This window comes from Salvelinus namaycush, unplaced genomic scaffold, assembly GCF_016432855.1.
Source record: "Salvelinus namaycush isolate Seneca unplaced genomic scaffold, SaNama_1.0 Scaffold76, whole genome shotgun sequence".
In the NCBI taxonomy this organism is placed as follows: Eukaryota; Metazoa; Chordata; class Actinopteri; order Salmoniformes; family Salmonidae; genus Salvelinus; species Salvelinus namaycush.
The window spans coordinates 84,115-108,799 of record NW_024061486.1 but is presented as its reverse complement, the minus strand read 5'-3'; the positions used below and the strand labels follow the sequence as shown (position 1 = coordinate 108,799).

Sequence of the window (24,685 nt, the reverse complement as noted above, 5' to 3'; positions counted from 1 at the left end):
GGGCCCTATACAGTCTGAACGGGCCCTATACAGTCTGAACGGGCCCTATACAGTCTGAACGGGCCCTATACAGTCTGAACGGGCCCTATACAGTCTGAACGGGCCCTATACAGTCTGAACGGGCCCTATACAGTCTGAACGGGCCCTATACAGTCTGAACGGGCCCTATACAGTCTGAACGGGCCCTATACAGTCCGAACGGGCCCTATACAGTCCGAACGGGCTAAAGGTGTGGGATCAATTTAAATCCAGGCACTTTAACAGGCACTAGTCATTAGAGGATCTGCGTCCCGAGTGGTGCCCTATCTCCTAGTGTACTACTTTTAGGCTCTGGTCAAATGTAGTGCACGATATTAGGGCAAAGGGGTCCATATGATGTGGTGTGTGTACCATAAAACACATCCCCATATCCATACCATCTGTCAGAGAGAGAGAATATATACATTCTTCAGAAACAGACTGCATGATGAGATGCTGCTGAATATTAGATGAGAGTGGATGGACTGTATCGTGTGTGTGTGTGTATCATGTGTTCCCAGGGGTAAAGGTCTGTCGAAGAGGTGTGTATGAAAGGTGTGTGTGTATGAACAGCAGACTGATGTGTGTGTCCTGTGTTCCCAGGGGTAAGGGTCCGTTGAAGAGGTGTGTGTGTGTATGAACAGCAGACTGATGTGTGTGTGTCCTGTGTTCTCAGGGGTAAGGGTCCGTTGAAGAGGTGTGTGTGTGTATGAACAGCAGACTGATGTGTGTGTCCTGTGTTCTCAGGGGTAAGGGTCCGTTGAAGAGGTGTGTGTGTATGAACAGCAGACTGATGTGTGTGTGTCCTGTGTTCTCAGGGGTAAGGGTCCGTTGAAGAGGTGTGTGTGTGTATGAACAGCAGACTGATGTGTGTGTCCTGTGTTCTCAGGGGTAAGGGTCCGTTGAAGAGGTGTGTATGAACAGCAGACTGATGTGTGTGTCCTGTGTTCCCAGGGGTAAGGGTCCGTTGAAGAGGTGTGTGTGTGTATGAACAGCAGACTGATGTGTGTGTGTCCTGTGTTCTCAGGGGTAAGGGTCCGTTGAAGAGGTGTGTGTGTGTATGAACAGCAGACTGATGTGTGTGTGTCCTGTGTTCCCAGGGGTAAGGGTCCGTTGAAGAGGTGTGTGTGTATGAACAGCAGACTGATGTGTGTGTGTCCTGTGTTCTCAGGGGTAAGGGTCCGTTGAAGAGGTGTGTGTGTGTATGAACAGCAGACTGATGTGTGTGTCCTGTGTTCTCAGGGGTAAGGGTCCGTTGAAGAGGTGTGTGTGTGTATGAACAGCAGACTGATGTGTGTGTCCTGTGTTCTCAGGGGTAAGGGTCCGTTGAAGAGGTGTGTGTGTGTGTATGAACAGCAGACTGATGTGTGTGTCCTGTGTTCTCAGGGGTAAGGGTCCGTTGAAGAGGTGTGTGTGTGTATGAACAGCAGACTGATGTGTGTGTGTCCTGTGTTCCCAGGGGTAAGGGTCCGTTGAAGAATACCTCTGATGTCATCAGTGCTGCTAAGAAGATTGCTGAGGCTGGATCCAGGATGGATAAACTGGGCCGCACCATCGCAGACCAGGTAGATTACACACTGGTCCATGTCTCACCATCGCACTTTCCCTTTATCCTTCCCTCTCTCTTCCTCCCTCTCTCTTCCTCCCTCTCCCTCCCTCCCTCCTTCTCCCTTCCTCCCTCTCTTCCTCCCTCTCTCTTTCTCCCTCTCCCTCCCTCCCTCTCCCTCTCTCCCTCTCCCTCCCTCCCTCTCCCTTCCTCTTCCTCCCTCTCTCCCTATCTCTCTCCCTCTCTCTCTTCCTCCCTCTCTCTCTTCCTCCCTCTCTCTCTTCCTCCCTCTCTCTCTTCCATCCTCTCTTCCTCCCTCTCTCTTCCTCCCTCTCTCTCTTCCTCCCTCTCTCTCTTCCTCCCTCTCTCTCTCCCTCTCTCTTCCTCCCTCCGCTAGTCTGTTTCTCTCGCAATCTCTTTCATTCCCCGTCTTGCTTCTCTGCCCCATCCACCTACTCTCTATCCCCCTCTCCTCCATCCCCATGTCCCCTCATCCCCCTCTCCTCCATCCCCATGTCCCCTCATCCCCCTCTCCTCCATCCCCATGTCCCCTCATCCCCCTCTCCTCCATCCCCATGTCCCCTCATCCCCCTCTCCTCCATCCCCATGTCCCCTCATCCCCCTCTCCTCCATCCCCATGTCCCCTCATCCCCCTCTCCTCCATCCCCATGTCCCCTCATCCCCCTCTCCTCCATCCCCATGTCCCCTCATCCCCCTCTCCTCCATCCCCATGTCCCCTCATCCCCCTCTCCTCCATCCCCATGTCCCCTCATCCCCCTCTCCTCCATCCCCATGTCCCCTCATCCCCCTCTCCTCCATCCCCATGTCCCCTCATCCCCCTCTCCTCCATCCCCATGTCCCCTCATCCCCCTCTCCTCCATCCCCATGTCCCCTCATCCCCCTCTCCTCCATCCCCATGTCCCCTCATCCCCCTCTCCTCCATCCCCATGTCCCCTCATCCCCCTCTCCTCCATCCCCATGTCCCCTCATCCCCCTCTCCTCCATCCCCATGTCCCCTCATCCCAGACATGAAAACACATATCCATCTATCTATCCCTCCATCCCAGACTCTGTGTGTGTGTGTGTGTGTGTGTGTGTGTGTGTGTGTGTGTGTGTGTGTGTGTGTGTGTGTGTGTGTGTGTGTGTGTGTGTGTGTGTGTGAACACATCTGTGTACCTCTGTTCGGGTTTCATATTTTACAAATGTTACATCCCGAGAATATAACTTTTCCCACAAAAACAGGAAGTGTCATTTATAAATCATTTAAATATATCTGGATTTGATTATATCTTTTGATTAGCATGAACATTCAAACCTGATGCTACTTGAGCCTGACGAGCCCTACATTAAAGACCATTGTATGTGCTCAATCCCAAACAAAAGGCCAAAACGATTGTCCCGTTTTCCAGTAAGGCTACACATGATAGATTATAGGCTACCGCACATTTACGCACATCAGCAAAAACAAACAGGAACCTCTATAATGTATGCTCTCCTGGGTAAATAAATGAATTTTAGCTGCAGTAATCTTTTGGAGTGTGGACTGTTACTCTACGGTATTATATGGACTGGGATAGTGCAGCCCCCTGTTCAGACCGTGACGCTGGGAGAGAACACTCAATGCAATGCTGGACATGTGGCCTGCAAAGTTACAATTAATAGGCTAGTAAATTTGATTTAAATGTTGATATATAATAGGGCCTTTTTTACCTTTTTTTTTATAGTTAGTAGTATGGCGCTTTACCTTTTTGATAATATTTCCCCTAATGCTGTGCGATGTGATGTTCGTATTACCACCTCTCTCTCCTTCCGCTCGCTCAACAGTTTAATGAAATGCCTTTCGTTGTCCTTATCTTCATCATTGTATTGAAAAATATAGGACTGGAATAAGATGCAGGTGGCCTTCTTTGCTTCTCTTCACAAACATGGAATGTTTATGGGTCTGAATAAATAATTGCTTTGGATTAGGCCAGGGAGGCCGGGAGGGGAGCCCTGTTGCCTGGGCAACACAGGGCCTCCATCATACACCTTGCCCCGGCTTTTTGTCCTGTGTAGATACACCACGGGAGGTGAAGCAGTTATCTGTTTTTTAAGCCCTTTCTCAATTGGCGTGGAGATGAGCGCAAGCCCCTTCCACAGTGGTAGTAGAGAGGCCCAGATTTCACTGGACAGCTACTGCCCCCTTAAACTGGGAAGCCCCCCAGTCAATTAGATGTTGTCTCACCTTCGTCACTGGGGTGTATGATGTTTAGGGATTTATCCCAACAAGCTGTAAACCAGCACATCAAATAAAACAAAGCAAAAAGTGAAGACTCCAGCGTTGCATCTGGGATGCTGGAACGTCTGGACCGCTGGACTAACTGACAACCTAATAGGAAGTGATACCTGCAAGAGCCCCGTCATAAACAAACAACTCAAGAAACTACAAATCCACATTTCCACCTTACAGTAAACCCAACTCCTCCCTGGGAAGAAAAGGACCACACCTTTTTATCTGAGGATATGGAGTAGGTTTTGCTGTCAGGAGCAGTAGTACCACCCACCGTTGTCTCAGAGAGAATCCTAGCCCTGTGTCTGAACACACGGGGATCCTGTCCACCTCAACCAACAGATCCGTTCAAGAAACGTGGTTTAAACTGGAGACGACCGTAGACGACATCTCTAAACAAGAACACCTCTACCTGCTTGGCGACTCGAAGAGTCGACTCATGGGATTGACAAGATAAACTGAATAAACCGGCAGCATCTCCTCGAGTTCTGCACATTGCCACGACCTGTGCATCACTCATTCTTCCAGACCAAACCCCACCGCAAAGTCTCCTGGAGCCCACTGGTCTCCCACGACCAGGTCAATGGCACCAGCTGGATCTGAGCCACAACGAGCCAATCTTGTGGTATCCTCCAAACCTGCAGTATTCACAGCGCAGACTGCGACACAGACCACTCCCTCGTGTGCTGTAGATTCTACAGACACACAAGATACACAGAGTCAAACCGAAAAATTAGCCCCACGCATCGACAGCAGCGAAACAGCTAACCCAGCAAAAACCGCAGCCTTCCCCTGTGCCCTAGAAGAATCCCTCGCCCACTTACCCCAACCCACCTCTACCCAGCAGAAACCGCAGCCTTCCCCTGTGCCCTAGAAGAATCCCTCGCCCACTTCCCCCAACCCACCTTTACCCAGCAGAAACCGCAGCCTTCCCCTGTGCCCTAGAAGAATCCCTCGCCCACTTCCCCCAACCCACCTCTACCCATCAGAAACTGCAGCCTTCCCCTGTGCCCTAGAAGAATCCCTCGCCCACTTACCCCAACCCACCTCTACCCATCAGAAACCGCAGCCTTCCCCTGTGCCCTAGAAGAATCCCTCGCCCACTTCCGCCAACCCACCTCTACCCAGCAGAAACCGCAGCCTTCCCCTGTGCCCTAGAAGAATCCCTCGCCCACGTACCCCAACCCACCTCTACCCAGCAGAAACCGCAGCCTTCCCCTGTGCCCTAGAAGAATCCCTCGCCCACGTACCCCAACCCACCTCTACCCAGCAGAAATGGGACAATCTACAAGACATCATCCATACCTTTGTTTTTTCTTGAAAGCTTTTTGTCTAAAAGCTGAGAGTCCAGCGACTGGATTGAAGCCAATTCAACTGAAACTCATCCTGGAAGTTAAAGGCCCTCGCCAACTTCAAAATGTCGCCCCAAACGGCAAGAACCTTACATGCCCTCAGAGTGGCGTGGAAGAAATTCCCGCAAACCTCAAGACACTGTGCTATTGGCTGACAGCTCTGCAATGACCTCTAATCATCTGCTCGCTCAGGCAACATCGGAGGCATATATGACCGCATCGAAGAGCAGCCTAGCCGGTGAAAGCACCGGGCAGTGATGGGATCACAGCTGAAATCGTCAAGTGTGCTATTCTTCACCATCTCTACATGCTCCTGCGTCTGTGCTGGCGAGCTGGTGCTTGTCCCTCAGGACATGCGGGTTGCCAGTATTGGTCACCTTGTACAAAAAACAAGGGTGACAGAATGGATTGTAACTACTGTGGCTCTGCATCACCGGTAAACTATTTGCTAGTTGCACTGAATAGTCTGGTTGAAGCTAAACACAGAATTACAGGCAGGGTTCCGATCCAGAACGTCCACCACGGACATTATCTTCTCTCTGAGACAACACGGCCATCCCGTTTTTGTAAGCTAGTGCGGCCTACCGCTTCGGGGCTGAGCCGTTGTTGCCTCCTCGACGCACTTAGTTGACCGGGGCAGCTCTAGCAGGGCAGAAATTTGACCAACTGACTTGTTGGAAAGATGTCAATCCTATGACGGTGTCACGTTGAAAGTCACTGAGCTCTTCAGTATGGGCCATTCTACTACCAATGTTTGTCTAATGGAGGTTGCATGGCTGTGTGCTCGATTTTATACACCTGTCAGCAACGGGTGTGGCTGAAATAGCCGAATCCACTAATTTGAAGGGGTGTCCACATACTTTTGTATAAAGAGTGTAGATCAACCGATCGATCTTGAACTGGATTATGGTTCTGTTTTGGATGCAATTTGAATGGAATTGATGGAGAGAGAGAGTGGCGCTGATTTTAAACCAACGCTATCCGAGTGACGGGTTGTTTTAACTCTCAAGCTGCAATAAAATAAATATATTTTTTAAACGGGGCTGGTTGTGTGTGTCTAATCGGTCTGTACCCAGGAACACAGTTGGTAGAGGAAGAAAATGTGATTTAGACATCAGTTTATCATGACCCGGTTTAGATTCAGTTGTCATATTTCTGAACAACAGAGTATTGTCTTTCATGTTGTTTTACCACAGACATTAACACGTTCTGTTTTAATGTTAAATATGTAGCCTAGCTTCGTAGCATTCAACCCAACGGTTTACACAAGTGTCACAATATTGGCTTATGTTTTTGTTTGTTATCCTACAAAGTTTATTTTTTGTTGTATCCTTCCTCTGTTGGTATGTAGATGTAACAGCTGTTCATTATTGATGTACCTAATGTTAGCATTTTGTAGAGGGTACAGGCCTTGTTATGTATAGCAATAGGACCCAGTTCTCCTGCTCTGACCCTGTTACGCTAGGGGTCGTGTTAAATATTAATCACCCACATCTCCCTCATACCTTTTTTGTATTTGAAATTTTTTGTCATATTGCATATATCCCACTTATTTTAGTTACCCCTCATAATTGTCCTTCCTCTTTTGTATATTGCATATATCCCACTTATTTTAGTTACCCCTCATAATTGTCCTTCCTCTTTTGTAATCAGGTGTGTGTGTGTTAATCTCACACACCCTCCTGAGTACTGTGATGCTTTTAGGAACATCCAACACACACATATTGGCTCTGAGGCTGGATGGAGGACATCTGTTGTCAACTCAGCTAGATTAGTGCTTTAGCCTGTAGCCTATTCCCAATATAGGGCACTACTGTTGACCTGAGTCCTATTCCCTATATAGGGCACTACTGTTGACCTGAGTCCTATTCCCTATATAGGGCACTACTGTTGACCTGAGTCCTATTCCCTATGTAGGGCACTACTGTTGACCTGAGTCCTATTCCCTATGTAGGGCACTACTGTTGACCTGAGTCCTATTCCCTATGTAGGGCACTACTGTTGACCTGAGTCCTATTCCCTATGTAGGGCACTACTGTTGACCTGAGTCCTATTCCCTATGTAGGGCACTACTGTTGACCTGAGTCCTATTCCCTATGTAGGGCACTACTGTTGACCTGAGTCCTATTCCCTATGTAGGGCACTACTGTTGACCTGAGTCCTATTCCCTATATAGGGCACTACTGTTGACCTGAGTCCTATTCCCTATATGGGGCACTACTTTAGACCAGAGCCCTATTCCCTATATATAGGGCACTACTTCTGACCAGAGGCCTATTCCCTATATATAGGGCCCTACTTTAGACCAGAGCCCTATTCCCTATATATAGGGCACTACTTTAGACCAGAGCCCTATTCCCTATATATAGGGCACTACTTTAGACCAGAGGCCTATTCCCTATATATAGGGCACTACTTCTGACCAGAGGCCTATTCCCTATATGGGGCTCTACTTTAGACCAGAGCCCTATTCCCTATATATAGGGCACTACTTCTGACCAGAGCCCTATTCCCTATATATAGGGCACTACTTCTGACCAGAGGCCTATTCCCTATATGGGGCACTACTTCTGACCAGAGCCCTATTCCCTATATATAGGGCACTACTTCTGACCAGAGCCCTATTCCCTATATGGGGCACTACTTCTGACCAGAGGCCTATTCCCTATATGGGGCCCTACTTTAGACCAGAGCCCTATTCCCTATATATAGGGCACTACTTCTGACCAGAGCCCTATTCCCTATATATAGGGCACTACTTCTGACCAGAGCCCTATTCCCTATATATAGGGCACTACTTCTGACCAGAGCCCTATTCCCTATATGGGGCACTACTTCTGACCAGAGCCCTATTCCCTATATAGTGCACTACTTTAGACCAGAGCCCTATTCCCTATATGGGGCACTACTTCTGACCAGAGCCCTATTCCCTATATGGGGCACTACTTCTGACCAGAGCCCTATTCCCTATATAGGGCACTACTTCTGACCAGAGCCCTATTCCCTATATGGGGCACTACTTCTGACCAGAGCCCTATTCCCTATATAGGGCACTACTTTAGACCAGAGCCCTATTCCCTATATATAGGGCACTACTTTAGACCAGAGGCCTATGAGGATCTCTCCCTCATAATGTTATAATGAGCGGCGTACCTCCTGCGTTAGATACTACTGCTGTTTGATGTTTTATTTAAGCAGCTCTTAGATCTCCCATGTAACGCTCTAGGAGGAGATGCCTGCCATGTCTATCACCAAGTAATACAGCACGCCTGCTACCACCCCATGGTCTGATACAGAGGGGAGGAAGGTGGAGGGGGGGGGGGGGGGGGCAGGGGCCATGGATTTTATAGCCTTTGCCCCGACGAGGCTTTTGAAGTTGTTTATTAATTTTAATGAATACAATTGTATCCTTCAAAGACAGCAGATGGGCACCATACAGGAGTGTGTGTGTGCGTCCGTCAGTCCGTTCGCTTGTTTGTGTGTGTGTATTTCCTTACCCAACCAGTTCGAACGCTCAGCCTTACCCAACCAGGTCGAACGCTCAGCCGTACCCAACCAGGGCGAACGCTCAGCCGTACCCAACCAGGGCGAACGCTCAGCCGTACCCAACCAGGGCGAACGCTCAGCCGTACCCAACCAGGGCGAACGCTCAGCCGTACCCAACCAGGGCGAACGCTCAGCCGTACCCAACCAGGGCGAACGCTCAGCCGTACCCAACCAGGGCGAACGCTCAGCCGTACCCAACCAGGGCGAACGCTCAGCCGTACCCAACCAGGGCGAACGCTCAGCCGTACCCAACCAGGGCGAACGCTCAGCCGTACCCAACCAGGGCGAACGCTCAGCCGTACCCAACCAGGTCGAACGCTCAGCCGTACCCAACCAGGTCGAACGCTCAGCCGTACCCAACCAGGTCGAACGCTCAGCCGTACCCAACCAGGTCGAACGCTCAGCCGTACCCAACCAGGTCGAACGCTCAGCCGTACCCAACCAGGTCGAACGCTCAGCCGTACCCAACCAGGTCGAACGCTCAGCCGTACCCAACCAGGTCGAACGCTCAGCCGTACCCAACCAGGTCGAACGCTCAGCCGTACCCAACCAGGTCGAACGCTCAGCCGTACCCAACCAGGTCGAACGCTCAGCCGTACCCAACCAGGTCGAACGCTCAGCCGTACCCAACCAGGTCGAACGCTCAGCCGTACCCAACCAGGTCGAACGCTCAGCCGTACCCAACCAGGTCGAACGCTCAGCCGTACCCAACCAGGTCGAACGCTCAGCCGTACCCAACCAGGTCGAACGCTCAGCCGTACCCAACCAGGTCGAACGCTCAGCCGTACCCAACCAGGTCGAACGCTCAGCCGTACCCAACCAGGTCGAACGCTCAGCCGTACCCAACCAGGTCGAACGCTCAGCCGTACCCAACCAGGTCGAACGCTCAGCCGTACCCAACCAGGTCGAACGCTCAGCCGTACCCAACCAGGTCGAACGCTCAGCCGTACCCAACCAGGTCGAACGCTCAGCCGTACCCAACCAGGTCGAACGCTCAGCCGTACCCAACCAGGTCGAACGCTCCGCCGTACCGACATGATAGTGTGAAAAGGGTATACCACTCACCTATTAACCAGGACTGCTTATAGGGATAGAGGGTTGTGGGTGGAAAGTGGGGATTGGAGAGAGATGCAGGAAGTAAGAGGGATGTAGGGCAGTGGGTTAGGAGAACAGTTAGATGGAGGGAGAGATGAGATGGAGGGCAGTGGGTTAGGAGAACAGTTAGATGGAGAGAGAGATGAGATGAGATGGATGGAGGGAGAGAGAGATGAGATGGATGGAGGGAGAGAGAGATGGATGGAGGGAGAGAGAGATGGATGGAGGGAGAGAGATGAGATGGATGGAGGGAGAGAGAGATGAGATGGATGGAGGGAGAGAGAGATGAGATGGATGGAGGGAGAGAGAGAGATGAGATGGATGGAGGGAGAGAGAGAGAGATGAGATGGATGGAGGGAGAGAGAGAGAGATGAGATGGATGGAGGGAGAGAGAGATGAGATGGATGGAGGGAGAGAGAGATGAGATGGATGGAGGGAGAGAGAGATGAGATGGATGGAGGGAGAGAGAGATGAGATGGATGGAGGGAGAGAGAGATGAGATGGATGGAGGGAGAGAGATGAGATGGAGGGAGAGAGAGATGGAGGGAGGGAGAGAGAGATGGAGGGAGGGAGAGAGAGATGAGATGGAGGGAGAGAGAGATGAGATGGAGGGAGAGAGAGATGAGATGGAGAGAGAGATGGAGGGAGAGAGATGAGATGGAGGGAGAGAGAGATGAGATGGAGGGAGGAGAGATGAGATGGAGGGAGGAGAGATGAGATGGAGGGAGGAGAGATGAGATGGAGGGAGGAGAGATGAGATGGAGGGAGGAGGAAGGAGAGATGAGATGGAGGGAGGAGAGATGAGATGGAGGGAGGAGGAAGCAGAGATGAGATGGAGGGAGGAGAGATGAGATGGAGGGAGGAGAGATGAGATGGAGGGAGGAGAGATGAGATGGAGGGAGGAGAGATGAGATGGAGGGAGGAGAGATGAGATGGAGGGAGAGAGAGATGAGATGGAGGGAGAGGTGAGATGAGATGGAGGGAGAGGTGAGATTAGATGGAGGGAGAGGTGAGATTAGATGGAGGGAGAGGTGAGATGAGATGGAGGGAGAGGTGAGATGAGATGGAGGGAGAGGTGAGATGAGATGGAGGGAGAGGTGAGATGAGATGGAGGGAGAGGTGAGATGAGATGGAGGGAGAGGTGAGATGAGATGGAGGGAGAGGCGAGATGAGATGGAGGGAGAGGCGAGATGAGATGGAGGGAGAGGCGAGATGAGATGGAGGGAGAGGCGAGATGAGATGGAGGGAGAGGCGAGATGAGATGGAGGGAGAGGCGAGATGAGATGGAGGGAGAGGCGAGATGAGATGGAGGGAGAGGCGAGATGAGATGGAGGGAGAGGCGAGATGAGATGGAGGGAGAGGCGAGATGAGATGGAGGGTGAGGCGAGATGAGATGGAGGGTGAGGCGAGATGAGATGGAGGGAGAGGCGAGATGAGATGGAGGGAGAGGCGAGATGAGATGGAGGGAGAGGCGAGATGAGATGGAGGGAGAGGCGAGATGAGATGGAGGGAGAGGCGAGATGAGATGGAGGGAGAGGCGAGGTGAGATGGAGGGAGAGGCGAGGTGAGATGGAGGGAGAGGCGAGGTGAGATGGAGGGAGAGGCGAGGTGAGATGGAGGGAGAGGCGAGGTGAGATGGAGGGAGAGGCGAGGTGAGATGGAGGGAGAGGCGAGGTGAGATGGAGGGAGAGGCGAGGTGAGATGGAGGGAGAGGCGAGGTGAGATGGAGGGAGAGGCGAGGTGAGATGGAGGGAGAGGCGAGGTGAGATGGAGGGAGAGGCGAGGTGAGATGGAGGGAGAGGCGAGGTGAGATGGAGGGAGAGGCGAGGTGAGATGGAGGGAGAGGCGAGGTGAGATGGAGGGAGAGGCGAGGTGAGATGGAGGGAGAGGCGAGGTGAGATGGAGGGAGAGGCGAGGTGAGATGGAGGGAGAGGCGAGGTGAGATGGAGGGAGAGGCGAGGTGAGATGGAGGGAGAGGCGAGGTGAGATGGAGGGAGAGGCGAGGTGAGATGGAGGGAGAGGCGAGGTGAGATGGAGGGAGAGGCGAGGTGAGATGGAGGGAGAGGCGAGGTGAGATGGAGGGAGAGGCGAGGTGAGATGGAGGGAGAGGCGAGGTGAGATGGAGGGAGAGGCGAGGTGAGATGGAGGGAGAGGCGAGGTGAGATGGAGGGAGAGGCGAGGTGAGATGAGATGGAGGGAGAGGCGAGGTGAGATGAGATGGAGGGAGAGGCGAGGTGAGATGAGATGGAGGGAGAGGTGAGATGAGATGGAGGGAGAGGCGAGGTGAGATGAGATGGAGGGAGAGGCGAGGTGAGATGAGATGGAGGGAGAGGCGAGAGGTGAGATGGAGGGAGAGGCGAGGTGAGGTGAGATGGAGGGAGAGGCGAGGTGAGGTGAGATGGAGGGAGGGAGAGGTGAGGAGGGAGGGAGGGAGAGGCGAGGCGAGGTGAGGTGAGGTGGATGGAGGGAGGGAGGGAGAGGTGAGGTTGGAGGGAGAGGTGAGGTGAGGTGAGGTGAGGTGAGATGGAGGGAGAGGTTGGAGGGAGGGATGAGAGATGGGGAGTAATGAGGAAAGCTTGTATCTTCTGAGATCTGAATCCATTAAGAATGCAGGTGTTTAATTAGCCGGGTAATTACCAGGTGGAGTCGGGTGTTAATTTATTTACATGTTGGTACTATATTTAGACTGCCGTCTTGATGAGGGAGAGCGAGAGACTGGAGATAACACACCAGTCAGGATGGTCGGACCTAGCTGTGTACACATTAACATGAATATTAACAGTAGTTTACTGTATCTAGAGTAACAGTATGGATCATTTACAGTAACATGAATATTAACAGTAGTTTACTGTATCTAGAGTAACATTATGGATACTTTACAGTAACATGAATATTAACAGTAGTTCATGTATCTAGAGTAACAGTATGGATCATTTACAGTAACATGACTAACATTAGTTTACAGTATCTAGAGTAACGTATGTATCATTTACAGTAACATGACTATTAACAGTAGTTTACTGTATCTAGAGTAACAGTATGGATCATTTACAGTAACATTAACAGTAGTATAGGAGATTGTCGGTTTACAGTAACATTCATAGTAGGACTGAGGTTACCCTGTATCTATAACAGTAGCATTAACATAAGTAGGGGGAATGGCCCACATACAATAACAGGAACATGAGCCTGTGTACAGTAGCATTAACAGTGGGAACATGGGCCTGTATACAGTAGCATTAAGTGGGAACATGGGCCTGTATACAGTAGCATTAACATGGGAACATGGGCCTGTATACAGTTGCATTAAGTGGGAACATGGGCCTGTATACAGTAACAGTGGGAACATGGGCCCGTATACAGTAACAGTGGGAACATGGGCCCGTATACAGTAACAGTGGGAACATGGGCCCGTATACAGTAACAGTGGGAACATGGGCCCGTATACAGTAACAGTGGGAACATGGGCCCGTATACAGTAACAGTGGGAACATGGGCCCGTCTACAGTAACAGTGGGAACATGGGCCCGTCTACAGTAACAGTGGGAACATGGGCCCGTCTACAGTAACAGTGGGAACATGGGCCCGAATACAGTAACAGTGGGAACATGGGCCCGTATACAGTAACAGTGGGAACATGGGCCCGTATACAGTAACAGTGGGAACATGGGCCCGTATACAGTAACAGTGGGAACATGGGCCCGTATACAGTAACAGTGGGAACATGGGCCCGTATACAGTAACAGTGGGAACATGGGCCCGTATACAGTAACAGTGGGAACATGGGCCCGTATACAGTAACAGTGGGAACATGGGCCCGTATACAGTAACAGTGGGAACATGGGCCCGTATACAGTAACAGTGGGAACATGGGCCCGTCTACAGTAACAGTGGGAACATGGGCCCGTCTACAGTAACAGTGGGAACATGGGCCCGTCTACAGTAACAGTGGGAACATGGGCCCGTCTACAGTAACAGTGGGAACGTGGGCCCGTCTACAGTAACAGTGGGAACGTGGGCCCGTCTACAGTAACAGTGGGAACGGGGGCCCGTCTACAGTAACAGTGGGAACGGGGGCCCGTCTACAGTAACAGTGGGAACGGGGGCCCGTCTACAGTAACAGTGGGAACGGGGGCCCGTCTACAGTAACAGTGGGAACGGGGGCCCGTCTACAGTAACAGTGGGAACGGGGGCCCGTCTACAGTAACAGTGGGAACGGGGGCCCGTCTACAGTAACAGTGGGAACGGGGGCCCGTCTACAGTAACAGTGGGAACGGGGGCCCGTCTACAGTAACAGTGGGAACGGGGGCCCGTCTACAGTAACAGTGGGAACGGGGGCCCGTCTACAGTAACAGTGGGAACGGGGGCCCGTCTACAGTAACAGTGGGAACGGGGGCCCGTCTACAGTAACAGTGGGAACGGGGGCCCGTCTACAGTAACAGTGGGAACGGGGGCCCGTCTACAGTAACAGTGGGAACATGGGCCCGTATACAGTAACAGTGGGCCCGTATACAGTAACAGTGGGCCCGTATACAGTAACAGTGGGCCCGTATACAGTAACAGTGGGCCCGTCTACAGTAACAGTAGGAACATGGGCCCGTCTACAGTAACAGTAGGAACATGGGCCCCTATAAAAACCCATCAGTTTCAGCCAGAGGTCTGTTTTTTTTTATCATGTTGAGGGAGAGGTTGTAGTCCTGGCACCACACTGCCAGGTCTCTGACCACCTCCCTATAAGTTGTTTCATCATCGTCGGTGATCAGGCCTATCACTGTTGTGTCGTTGGCTAACTTAATGATGGCGTTGGAGTCGTGCTTGGCCACGCAGTTGTGTGTGAACAGGGAGTGCAGGAAGGTACTGAGCACGCACCCCTGAGGGGCCCCTGTGCTGAGGATCAGCGTGGCGGATGTCTTGATCCTTACCCTTACCACCTGGGGGCGGACCGTCAGGAAGTCCAGGATCCAGTTGCAGAGGGATGTGTTTAGTCCCAGGGTCCTTGGCTTAGTGATGAGCTTTGAGGGCACTATGGTGTTGAACGCTGAGCTGTAGTCAATGAATAGCATTCTAACATAGGTGTTCCTTTTGTCCAGGTGGGAAAGAGCAGTGTTGCGTGCAATAGAGATTGCGTCATCTGTGGATCTGTTGGGGCGATATGCGAATTGAAGTGGGTGTAGGGGATTATGGCATTGATGTGAGCCATGACCGGCGTTTCAAGCACTTCTTGGCAGCAGATGTGAGTGTTGCTTGCCTGAAAGCGCACATACAAGTCCTTTACTTAATCTGGTAGGCTAGTGTGACTGGGCAGCTCACGGCTGGGTTTCCCTTTGTAGTCCGTAACATTTTGCAAGCCCTGCCACATCCGACGAGCATCAGAGCTGGTGTAGTAGGATTCCATCTTAGTCCTGTATTGACGCCTTGCCTGTTTGATGGTTCGTCTGAGGGCATATGACTGATGTGGTGTACTCCTCAATGCCATCGGAAGAATCCCGGAACATGTTCAAGTCTGTGCTAGCAAAACAGTCCTGTAGTTTAGCATCTGCTTCATCTGACCACTTCCGTATTGATACTTCCTCCTTTAGTTTTTGCTTGTAATCAGGAGGAGATAATTATGTTCAGATTTGCCAAATGGAGGGCAAGGGAGAGCTTTGTATGTGTCTGTGTGTGTAGTAACGGTAGAGTTGCCAATGCTCGGAAAACCCAGCCAACTTTATATTTGTCGTCGTCCAGCCACGACTCGGTGAAACATAACATATTAAAGTTTTTAATGTCCCGTTGGTAGGATAGTCTCTAACGGAGCTCATCCAGTTTATTCTCCAGTGATTTTACTCGTTGGCCAGTAGGAAGGGTTACTCACTCGCCAACGAATTCGCTCAAAGCACCCGGATCTGTGTCCCCTGTATCAGTGGCGTCTCTTCATGTGAAGGACGGGGATTCTGGCCTGGTCCGGTAACACCGTTATGTCCGGTAACACCGTTATGTCCGGTATCACCGTTATGTCCGGTATCACCGTTATGTCCGGTATCACCGTTATGTCCGGTATCACCGTTATGTCCGGTAACACCGTTATGTCCGGTATCACCGTTATGTCCGGTATCACCGTTATGTCCGGTAACACCGTTATGTCCGGTATCACCGTTATGTCCGGTATCACCGTTATGTCCGGTATCACCGTTATGTCCGGTATCACCGTTATGTCCGGTAACACCGTTATGTCCGGTATCACCGTTATGTCCGGTATCACCGTTATGTCCGGTAACACCGTTATGTCCGGTATCACCGTTATGTCCGGTATCACCGTTATGTCCGGTATCACCAGTATGTTCTGTATGGTGATACACTGTTAGGTATCTCTACATTAACAGTATGGTGAGAGACTGTTAGGTATCTCTATATTAACAGTGTGGTGAGACACCGTTAGCAGTGTGTTAGGTATCTCTATATTAACAGTATGGTGAGACACCGTTAGCAGTGTGTTAGGTATCTCTATATTAACAGTATGGTGAGACACTGTTAGGTATCTCTATATTAACAGTATGGTGAGACACTGTTAGCAGTGTGTTAGGTATCTCTATATTAACAGTATAGTACATATAGACACAGAGAAACACATGCTTGGTAGTGTCCAGCATGCTAGCACACTTCTGAGGTTGTCTGTAGCATGTATATCAGTGATTCCATAGCAGGGTGAAGTGGGGCCGAGGTTCTGGGTTTAGTACGGGGTATGAAATCAGCAAAACACATTCTACCAGAACCTTATTAAAGTTTAAAGTACATGGGAGGAATGGAGGGAGCGATGAGCTGGGGGATTTAAGTCAGACCAAGTACAAAGGTCTGCACTGCAGTTTATTAACAATTTACAGTTCTGTATTACTCCTTCTTTCCTCTCTCTCCTCTCTCCCCTCCCTCTCTCTCTCTCTCTCTCTCTCCTCCTTCTCTCTATTCTCCCTCTCTCTCCTTCTCTCCTCCTCTCCTCCTCTCTCCTCTCTCTCTCTCCCACCTCTCTCCCTCCTCTCTCGCTCGCTCGCCTTCTCTCTCTCCTTCTCCCTCTCCTCTATCTCTCTCCTTCTTTCCTCTCTCTTGCCTTCTTTCTCCCTCTCCTCCCCCCCCCCCCCCCCCCCCACGGGGCACCTTATAAGAATTCAAGCTGAGCCGTGCTGGTGTAAAATAATAATACAATGTAATTGAGATGTATCTTGTAAGTGGGTGAGTCACCATGTGGGCCATAAATATACCACTGCCTGCCTGCCCTGTGACTGCCACACACACCAGGGTTTCCATTAGGAGAATGTGGCACCGTATAGGGCTGTGACGGTCATTACATTTTTGTCAGCCGGTTATTGTCATGAAAATGAATGTCAGTCTTACGGTAATTGTCCGTTAATAAGCATAAACACATTTCGTATCTCCAGGCCTCCACACCTACAAGCCCTTTAGAACATCTGCATTTAAAAAAATTAAATAAAGTTGAATAAATCAAATATAAACCATCACAATAAATCAATTTTTTTTTTTTAGACAGGTCTAAAGAATCATTATGATGTGAAGAAAATGTATTTCAGAAGAGCTGAATATGAGATGTCCCGCTGTATGTTATCTAGCTATGCTCCATGCCATTAGGCTGTAGGCGTGTTCATTTAGCTGACAAGATACGCTTATAAGTTCAGTGACATTATTTTAAATGACACTATTTTTATAGTAAGAAGAATATAACTGAAATGATCTGAATGAAATCGATAGGATATTTTTCCCGTTCTAGAGCCAGTGCTCGTATGAAGTGACTTATGTTAAGTGTAAAAGTGATAATTTGAAACGGGTCCTATATGCTATGATCTATAGTTATTTGGCAACTTTACTTGTGAATGACAGAAACCTTAGAAATCATAACATACAGTGCATTAGGAAACATTTACAGCCTTTTCACTCACCAATCTACACACAGTACCCCATAATAACAAAGCGGAAACAGGTTTTTAGACATTTTTGCAAATGTATTAAAAATAAAAAAACATATCCTGTTTCAATTGATCATCCTTGAGATGTTTCTACAACTTGGAGTCCACCTGGTGGTACATTCAATTGATTGGACATGATTTAGAAAGGCACAGACCTGTCTATATAAGGTCCCACAGTTGACAGTGCAGGTCAGAGCAAAATAAACAGGATTGTGCCGAGTCACAGATCTGGGGAAGGGTACCAAAAAATGTCTCCAGCATTGAAGGTCCCCAAGAACACAGTGGTCTCCATCATTCTTAAATGGAAGAAGTTTGGAATCACCAAGACTCTTCCTAGAGCTGGCCGCCCGGCCAAACTGAGCCTCTGAGTTACTCTGTGGAGATGGGAGAACCTTCTAGAAGGACAACCATCTCTGCAGCACTCTACCAATCAGGCCTTTATGTAAGAGTGGCCAGACGGAAGCCACTCCTCAGTAAAAGGCACCTAAAGGACTCTGACCATGAGAAACAAGATAACCTGGTCTAATGAAATCAAGATTGAACTCTTTGGCCTGAATGCCAAGCGTCACGTCTGGAGGAAACCTGGCACCATCCCTATGGTGAAGCATGGGGGTGGCAGCATCATGCTGTGGGGATGTTTTTCAGCGGCAGAGACTGGGAGACTAGTCAGGATCGAGGGAAAGATGAACAGAGCAAAGTACAGAGAGATCCTTGATGAAAATCTGCTTCAGGGCGCTCAGGACATCAGACTGGGGTGAAGGTTCACCTTCCAACAAGACAACGACCTTAAGCACACAACCAAGACAGCGCAGGAGTGGCTTTGGGACAAGTCTCTGAATGTCCTTAAGTGGCCCAGCCAGAGCCCGGACTTGAACCCGATCGAACATCTCTAGAGACCTGAAAATAGCTGTGCAGCGACGCTCCCCATCCAACCGGACAGAGCTTGAGTGGATCTGCAGAGAAAACTGGGAGAAACTCCCCAAATTCGGCTGTGCCAAGCTTGTAACGTCATACCCAAGACTCGAGGCTGTAATTGTTGCCAAAGTTGCTTCAACAAAGTAATGATTAAAGTGTCTAAATACTTACTTTTGTAAATGTGATATTTAAGTTTTACATTTGCAAACATTTCTAAAAACCTGTTTTTGCTTTGTCATTGAGGTATTGTGTGTAGATTGAGGAAATTTGACATAATATGGAAAGTCAAGGGGTCTGAATATTTTCGGAAAGCCCTGTATGTAGGCTGCATGATGTGACTGCAGGCTATTGGTGATTTGAGAAAGCCCTGTTTATAGGCTGCATGATGTGACTGTAGGCTATTGATGATTTGAGAAAGCCCTGTATATAGGCAGCATGATGTGACTGCAGGCTATTGGTGATCTGAGAAAGCCCTGTTTATAGGCAGCATGATGTGACTGTAGGCTATTGATGATTTGAGAAAGCCCTGTATATAGGCAGCATAATGTGACTGTAGGCTATTAATTATTTTTCATAAAGCCCTGTATATAGGCAGCATGATGTGACTGCAGGCTATTGGTGATTTGAGAAAGCCCTGTTTATAGGCAGCATGATGTGACTGTAGGACATTGATGATTTGAGAAAGCCCTGTTTTATAGGCAGCATGATGTGACTGCAGGCTATTGGTGATTTGAGAAAGCCCTGTATATAGGCAGCATGATGTGACTGTAGGCTATTGATGATTTGAGAAAGCCTTGTATATAGGCAGCATGATGTGACTGCAGGCTATTGATGATTTGAGAAAGCCCTGTATATAGGCAGCATGATGTGACTGTAGGCCATTGATGATTTGAGAAAGCCCTGTATATAGGCAGCATGATGTGACTGTAGGCCATTGATGATTTGAGAAAGCCCTGTTTTATAGGCAGCATGATGTGACTGCAAGCTATTGATGATTTGAGAAAGCCCTGTTTTATAGGCAGCATGATGTGACTGTAGGCCATTGATGATTTGAGAAAGCCCTGTATATAGGCAGCATGATGTGACTGTAGGCTATTAATGATTTGAGAGAGCCCTGTATATAGGCAGCATGATGTGACTGTAGGCCATTGATGATTTGATAAAGCCCTGTATATAGGCAGCATGTGACTGTAGGCTATTGGTGATTTGAGAAAGCCCTGTATATAGGCAGCATGATGTGACTGTAGGCTATTGATGATTTGAGAAAGCCCTGTATATAGGCAGCATGATGTGACTGTAGGCTATTAATGATTTGAGAAAGCCCTGTATATAGGCAGCATGATGTGACTGTAGGCCGTTGATGATTTGAGAAAGCCCTGTATATAGGCAGCATGATGTGACTGTAGGCCGTTGATGATTTGAGAAAGCCCTGTATATAGGCAGCATGATGTGACTGTAGGCCGTTGATGATTTGAGAAAGCCTTGTATATAGGCAGCATGATGTGACTGTAGGCTATTAATGATTTGAGAAAGCCCTGTATATAGGCAGCATGATGTGACTGTAGGCCGTTGATGATTTGAGAAAGCCCTGTATATAGGCAGCATGATGTGACTGTAGGCCGTTGATGATTTGAGAAAGCCCTGTATATAGGCAGCATGATGTGACTGTAGGCCGTTGATGATCTGAGAAAGCCCTGTATATAGGCAGCATGATGTGACTGTAGGCCGTTGATGATCTGAGAAAGCCCTGTATATAGGCAGCATGATGTGACTGTAGGCCGTTGATGATTTGAGAAAGCCCTGTATATAGGCAGCATGATGTGACTAGGCCGTTGATGATTTGAGAAAGCCCTGTATATAGGCAGCATGATGTGACTGTAGGCCGTTGATGATTTGAGAAAGCCCTGTATATAGGCAGCATGATGTGACTGTAGGCCATTGATGATTTGAGAAAGCCCTGTATATAGGCAGCATGATGTGACTGTAGGCCATTGATGATTTGAGAAAGCCCTGTATATAGGCAGCATGATGTGACTGTAGGCCATTGATGATTTGAGCAAGCCCTGTATATAGGCCATTGATGATCTGAGAAAGCCGCTAAAGTGCGTGCCCTCTTTGCCCCGGGCTGCATGTGCTGTTATCTCATCTAGTGATCGTGTTTTTACTTCTCAATTCAATAGTGGCTTTACAAATATGTACAATTAGTTTCAAGTGAGAATGACCTATTATGAAATGGAGGCAGGAAGCCGGGCGGGGGGGGGGGGGAAATACGCGTCATCCTTATGCGCTCGAATAGCGAATGGAGGCCACTTTCCCACCTGTTCGTTTTTCAATCAGGTAGGCTAGTCCCGTTACTTCACTCCACGTATCGACCACTGTTTGAGCAGCATCTCGCTCAAACTCTGTATGCCGTGGGCCATCCTACCCTGTTCCTGCAGCTACCCAGTACTCTGTATGCCACCCAGTACTCTGTATGCCATGGTCTCTCCAACCCTGTTCCTGCAGCTACCCAGTACTCTGTATGCCATGGCCTCTCCAACCCTGTTCCTGCCCAGTACTCTGTATGCCATGGCCTCTCCAACCCTGTTCCTGCAGCTACCCAGTACTCTGTATGCCGTGGGCCATCCTACCCTGTTCCTGCAGCTACCCAGTACTCTGTATGCCATGGTCTCTCCAACCCTGTTCCTGCAGCTACCCAGTACTCTGTATGCCACGGTCTCTCCTACCCTGTTCCTGCAGCTACCCAGTACTCTGTATGCCATGGCCTCTCCAACCCTGTTCCTGCAGCTACCCAGTACTCTGTATGCCATGGCCTCTCCAACCCTGTTCCTGCAGCTACCCAGTACTCTGTATGCCATGGCCTCTCCAGCCCTGTTCCTGCAGCTACCCAGTACTCTGTATGCCATGGCCTCTCCAACCCTGTTCCTGCAGCTACCCAGTACTCTGTATGCCATGGTCTCTCCAACCCTGTTCCTGCAGCTACCCAGTACTCTGTATGCCACCCAGTACTCTGTATGCCATGGGCTCTCCAACCCTGTTCCTGCAGCTACCCAGTACTCTGTATGCCATGGTCTCTCCAACCTTGTTCCTGTAGATACCCAGTACTCTGTATGCCATGGCCTCTCCAACCCTGTTCCTGCAGCTACCCAGTACTCTGTATGCCATGGTCTCTCCTACCCTGTTCCTGCAGCTACCCAGTACTCTCTATGCCATGGTCTCTCCTACCCTGTTCCTGCAGCTACCCAGTACTCTGTATGCCACCCAGTACTCTGTATGCCATGGGCTCTCCAACCCTGTTCCTGCAGCTACCCAGTACTCTATATGCCACCCAGTACTCTGTATGCCATGGTCTCTCCAGCCCTGTTCCTGCAGCTACCCAGTACTCTGTATGTCGTGGGCTCTCCTACCCTGTTCCTGCAGCTACCCAGTACTCTGTATGTCGTGGGCTCTCCTACCCTGTTCCTGCAGCTACCCAGTACTCTGTATGCCATGGTCTCTCCTACCCTGTTCCTGCAGATACCCAGTACTCTGTATGCCATGGTCTCTCCTACCCTGTTCCTGCAGCTACCCAGTACTCTGTATGCCATGGGCTCTCCAGCCCTGTTCCTGCAGCTACCCAGTACTCTGTATGCCATGGGCTCTCCAACCCTGTTCCTGCAGCTACCCAGTACTCTGTATGCCATGGTCTCTCCAGCCCTGTTCCTGCAGCTACCCAGTACTCTGTATGCCATGGTCTCTCCTACCCTGTTCCTGCAGCTACCCAGTACTCTGTATGCCATGGTCTCTCCAGCCCTGTTCCTGCAGCTACCCAGTACTCTGTATGCCATGGTCTCTCTAGCCCTGTTCCTGCAGCTACCCAGTACTCTGTATGCCGTGGTCTCTCCTACCCTGTTCCTGCAGCTACCCAGTACTCTGTATGTCGTGGGCTCTCCTACCCTGTTCCTGCAGCTACCCAGTACTCTGTATGCCATGGCCTCTCCTACCCTGTTCCTGCAGCTACCCAGTACTCTGTATGCCGTGGGCTCTCCTACCCTGTTCCTGCAGCTACCCAGTACTCTGTATGCCATGGGCCCCCCTACCCTGTTCCTGCAGCTACCCAGTACTCTGTATGCCATGGGCCCCCCTACCCTGTTCCTGCAGCTACCCAGTACTTAATTTTGCGAAACCAAATTAAGTCTGTTCGGGAACATCGATAGTAAAATGTTTTCACAACTAAACATATTTCATTAAAATGTTGACAGCTCCTCTCTCTGCGTGCCGGAGAAAGGAATGAAGGAGAGAGAGGAGGATATGGAAACGCACGGTGGGTGATTTCTGTAGCTAAAGGTAATACTGTCAGCCTATTCATTATTAAAATAAAATGCCCCACTATTCAAAATGAAATACAAATTCGCTGTAATTGTAGGCACAGTCAATGAACCAACAGCATAGCCTAGGGCTATACGTTCTCTCCCAGACTCATGGATCAATCATTTGTAGCGTAGCATAAGGTAACCAGTCCATCCACTATGCATAATAATACATTCCACACTCAATAGGGGATTACTAGTATTTAATGTTGGTTTATAGGTTAGACCAATTATGTACCAAAGACACACTTATTATTTATTTGGTACCTTTTTCCCCCCTCTGTGTAATATGCCGTAGGCTATGAATTGTATAACGGCACAATCATTATAATTATTTTCAGGCTTGGCTTATAGGCCTATGCCTACCGTTGCTTATGCACTTGAACGGCGAATGGAAGGCGCGCTTCAATTACCAGTTTAGAAATAAAACAATCGTAAGCTCTTTCTAAATGTATTGCGTTTAGAATTATTTAGAATTATTGCTCAATGTTTAGCGCTGTCTGACAAGTGTTAAATATGATGCATGGCGTCTAATGAAAATACACACGTCCCAATTTATTTCCAGTCAATCCGATTGAGTTTTCCCTCACAAAAGGGCTTTATTTCAGACCTAAATTTGCCTCGGCACTCCCTCAGACGATCCCACAGGGCTGGCGTGGTTACACGTGGTCTGCGTTTGGAGGCGGCTTATGGTAGAGAAATTAACATTCGATTTTCTGGCAACAACTCTGGCGGATATTCCTGCAGTCAGTATGCCAATTCCATGTCCCTCAAAATTGTATACATCTGTGGTGTTGTGTGACAAAACTGCACATTTTAGTGGCCTCTTATTGTCCCCAGCACAAGGTGCACCTGTGTAATGATAATGCTGTTTAATCGGCTTCTTGATAAGCCACACCTGTCAAGTGGTTGGATTATCTTGGCAAAAAAGAAATGCTCACTAAAAGGGATGTAAACAGGGTGGCCCACCCACTTGGGAGCCAGGCTGTGCCCCTGCCCAGTCATGTGAAATCCATAGATTAGAGCCTAATGAATTGATTTCAATTGACTGATTTCCTTATATGAACTGTAACTGAGTAAAATCGTTGCAAGTTGCGTTTTATATTTTTGTTCAGTATAGTAATATACTGGCCAATCTGAACCCAGCCATCCCATGGTGCATTGTGGTGTCTGTTTCCTGTTCAGGCAACAGTGATAATAGAATGTTGTACAAGACTGAATATTTTTTGACAAACGTTGGATGTTTGACTTTGCAACGTGGGATTGTAACAGTCAATAGCATTGTAACAATGCGTTGTAGAGTTATTAAATATTGTGCCAACACAGAAACAGTGCTCTCCTGAGCCTCCCACCTCATTCTCCTGGGCTGTGTCCCTAAGGGCGCCCCATTCCCTATATAGTGCACCACTTTTGACCATGGGCATTAGCGCTTCGAGCTCCATTAAGCATCAGATGAGCTGTTAAGCCGGGTTTAGACACAGTTTGAGTGACAGCGACGATGCCCCTCCCCCAGACAGACAAGAGGCCCTGAATCAGGTCTTGTTATGGCCCTGAATCAGGCCTGGTCATCGGTCCTGAACTGGGCCTGGTCATGGCCCTGGTCATGGCCGAGGACCGGCCAGCCAGCCGACGTCTACCGTCAT

The 24,685-nt window shown here is 49.5% G+C and overlaps 1 pseudogene; it reads left to right on the top strand.

Moving 5' to 3' along the window:
- Window positions 1-24,685, top strand: part of LOC120042726 — a 278,307-nt pseudogene that overhangs the window by 217,618 nt on the left and 36,004 nt on the right.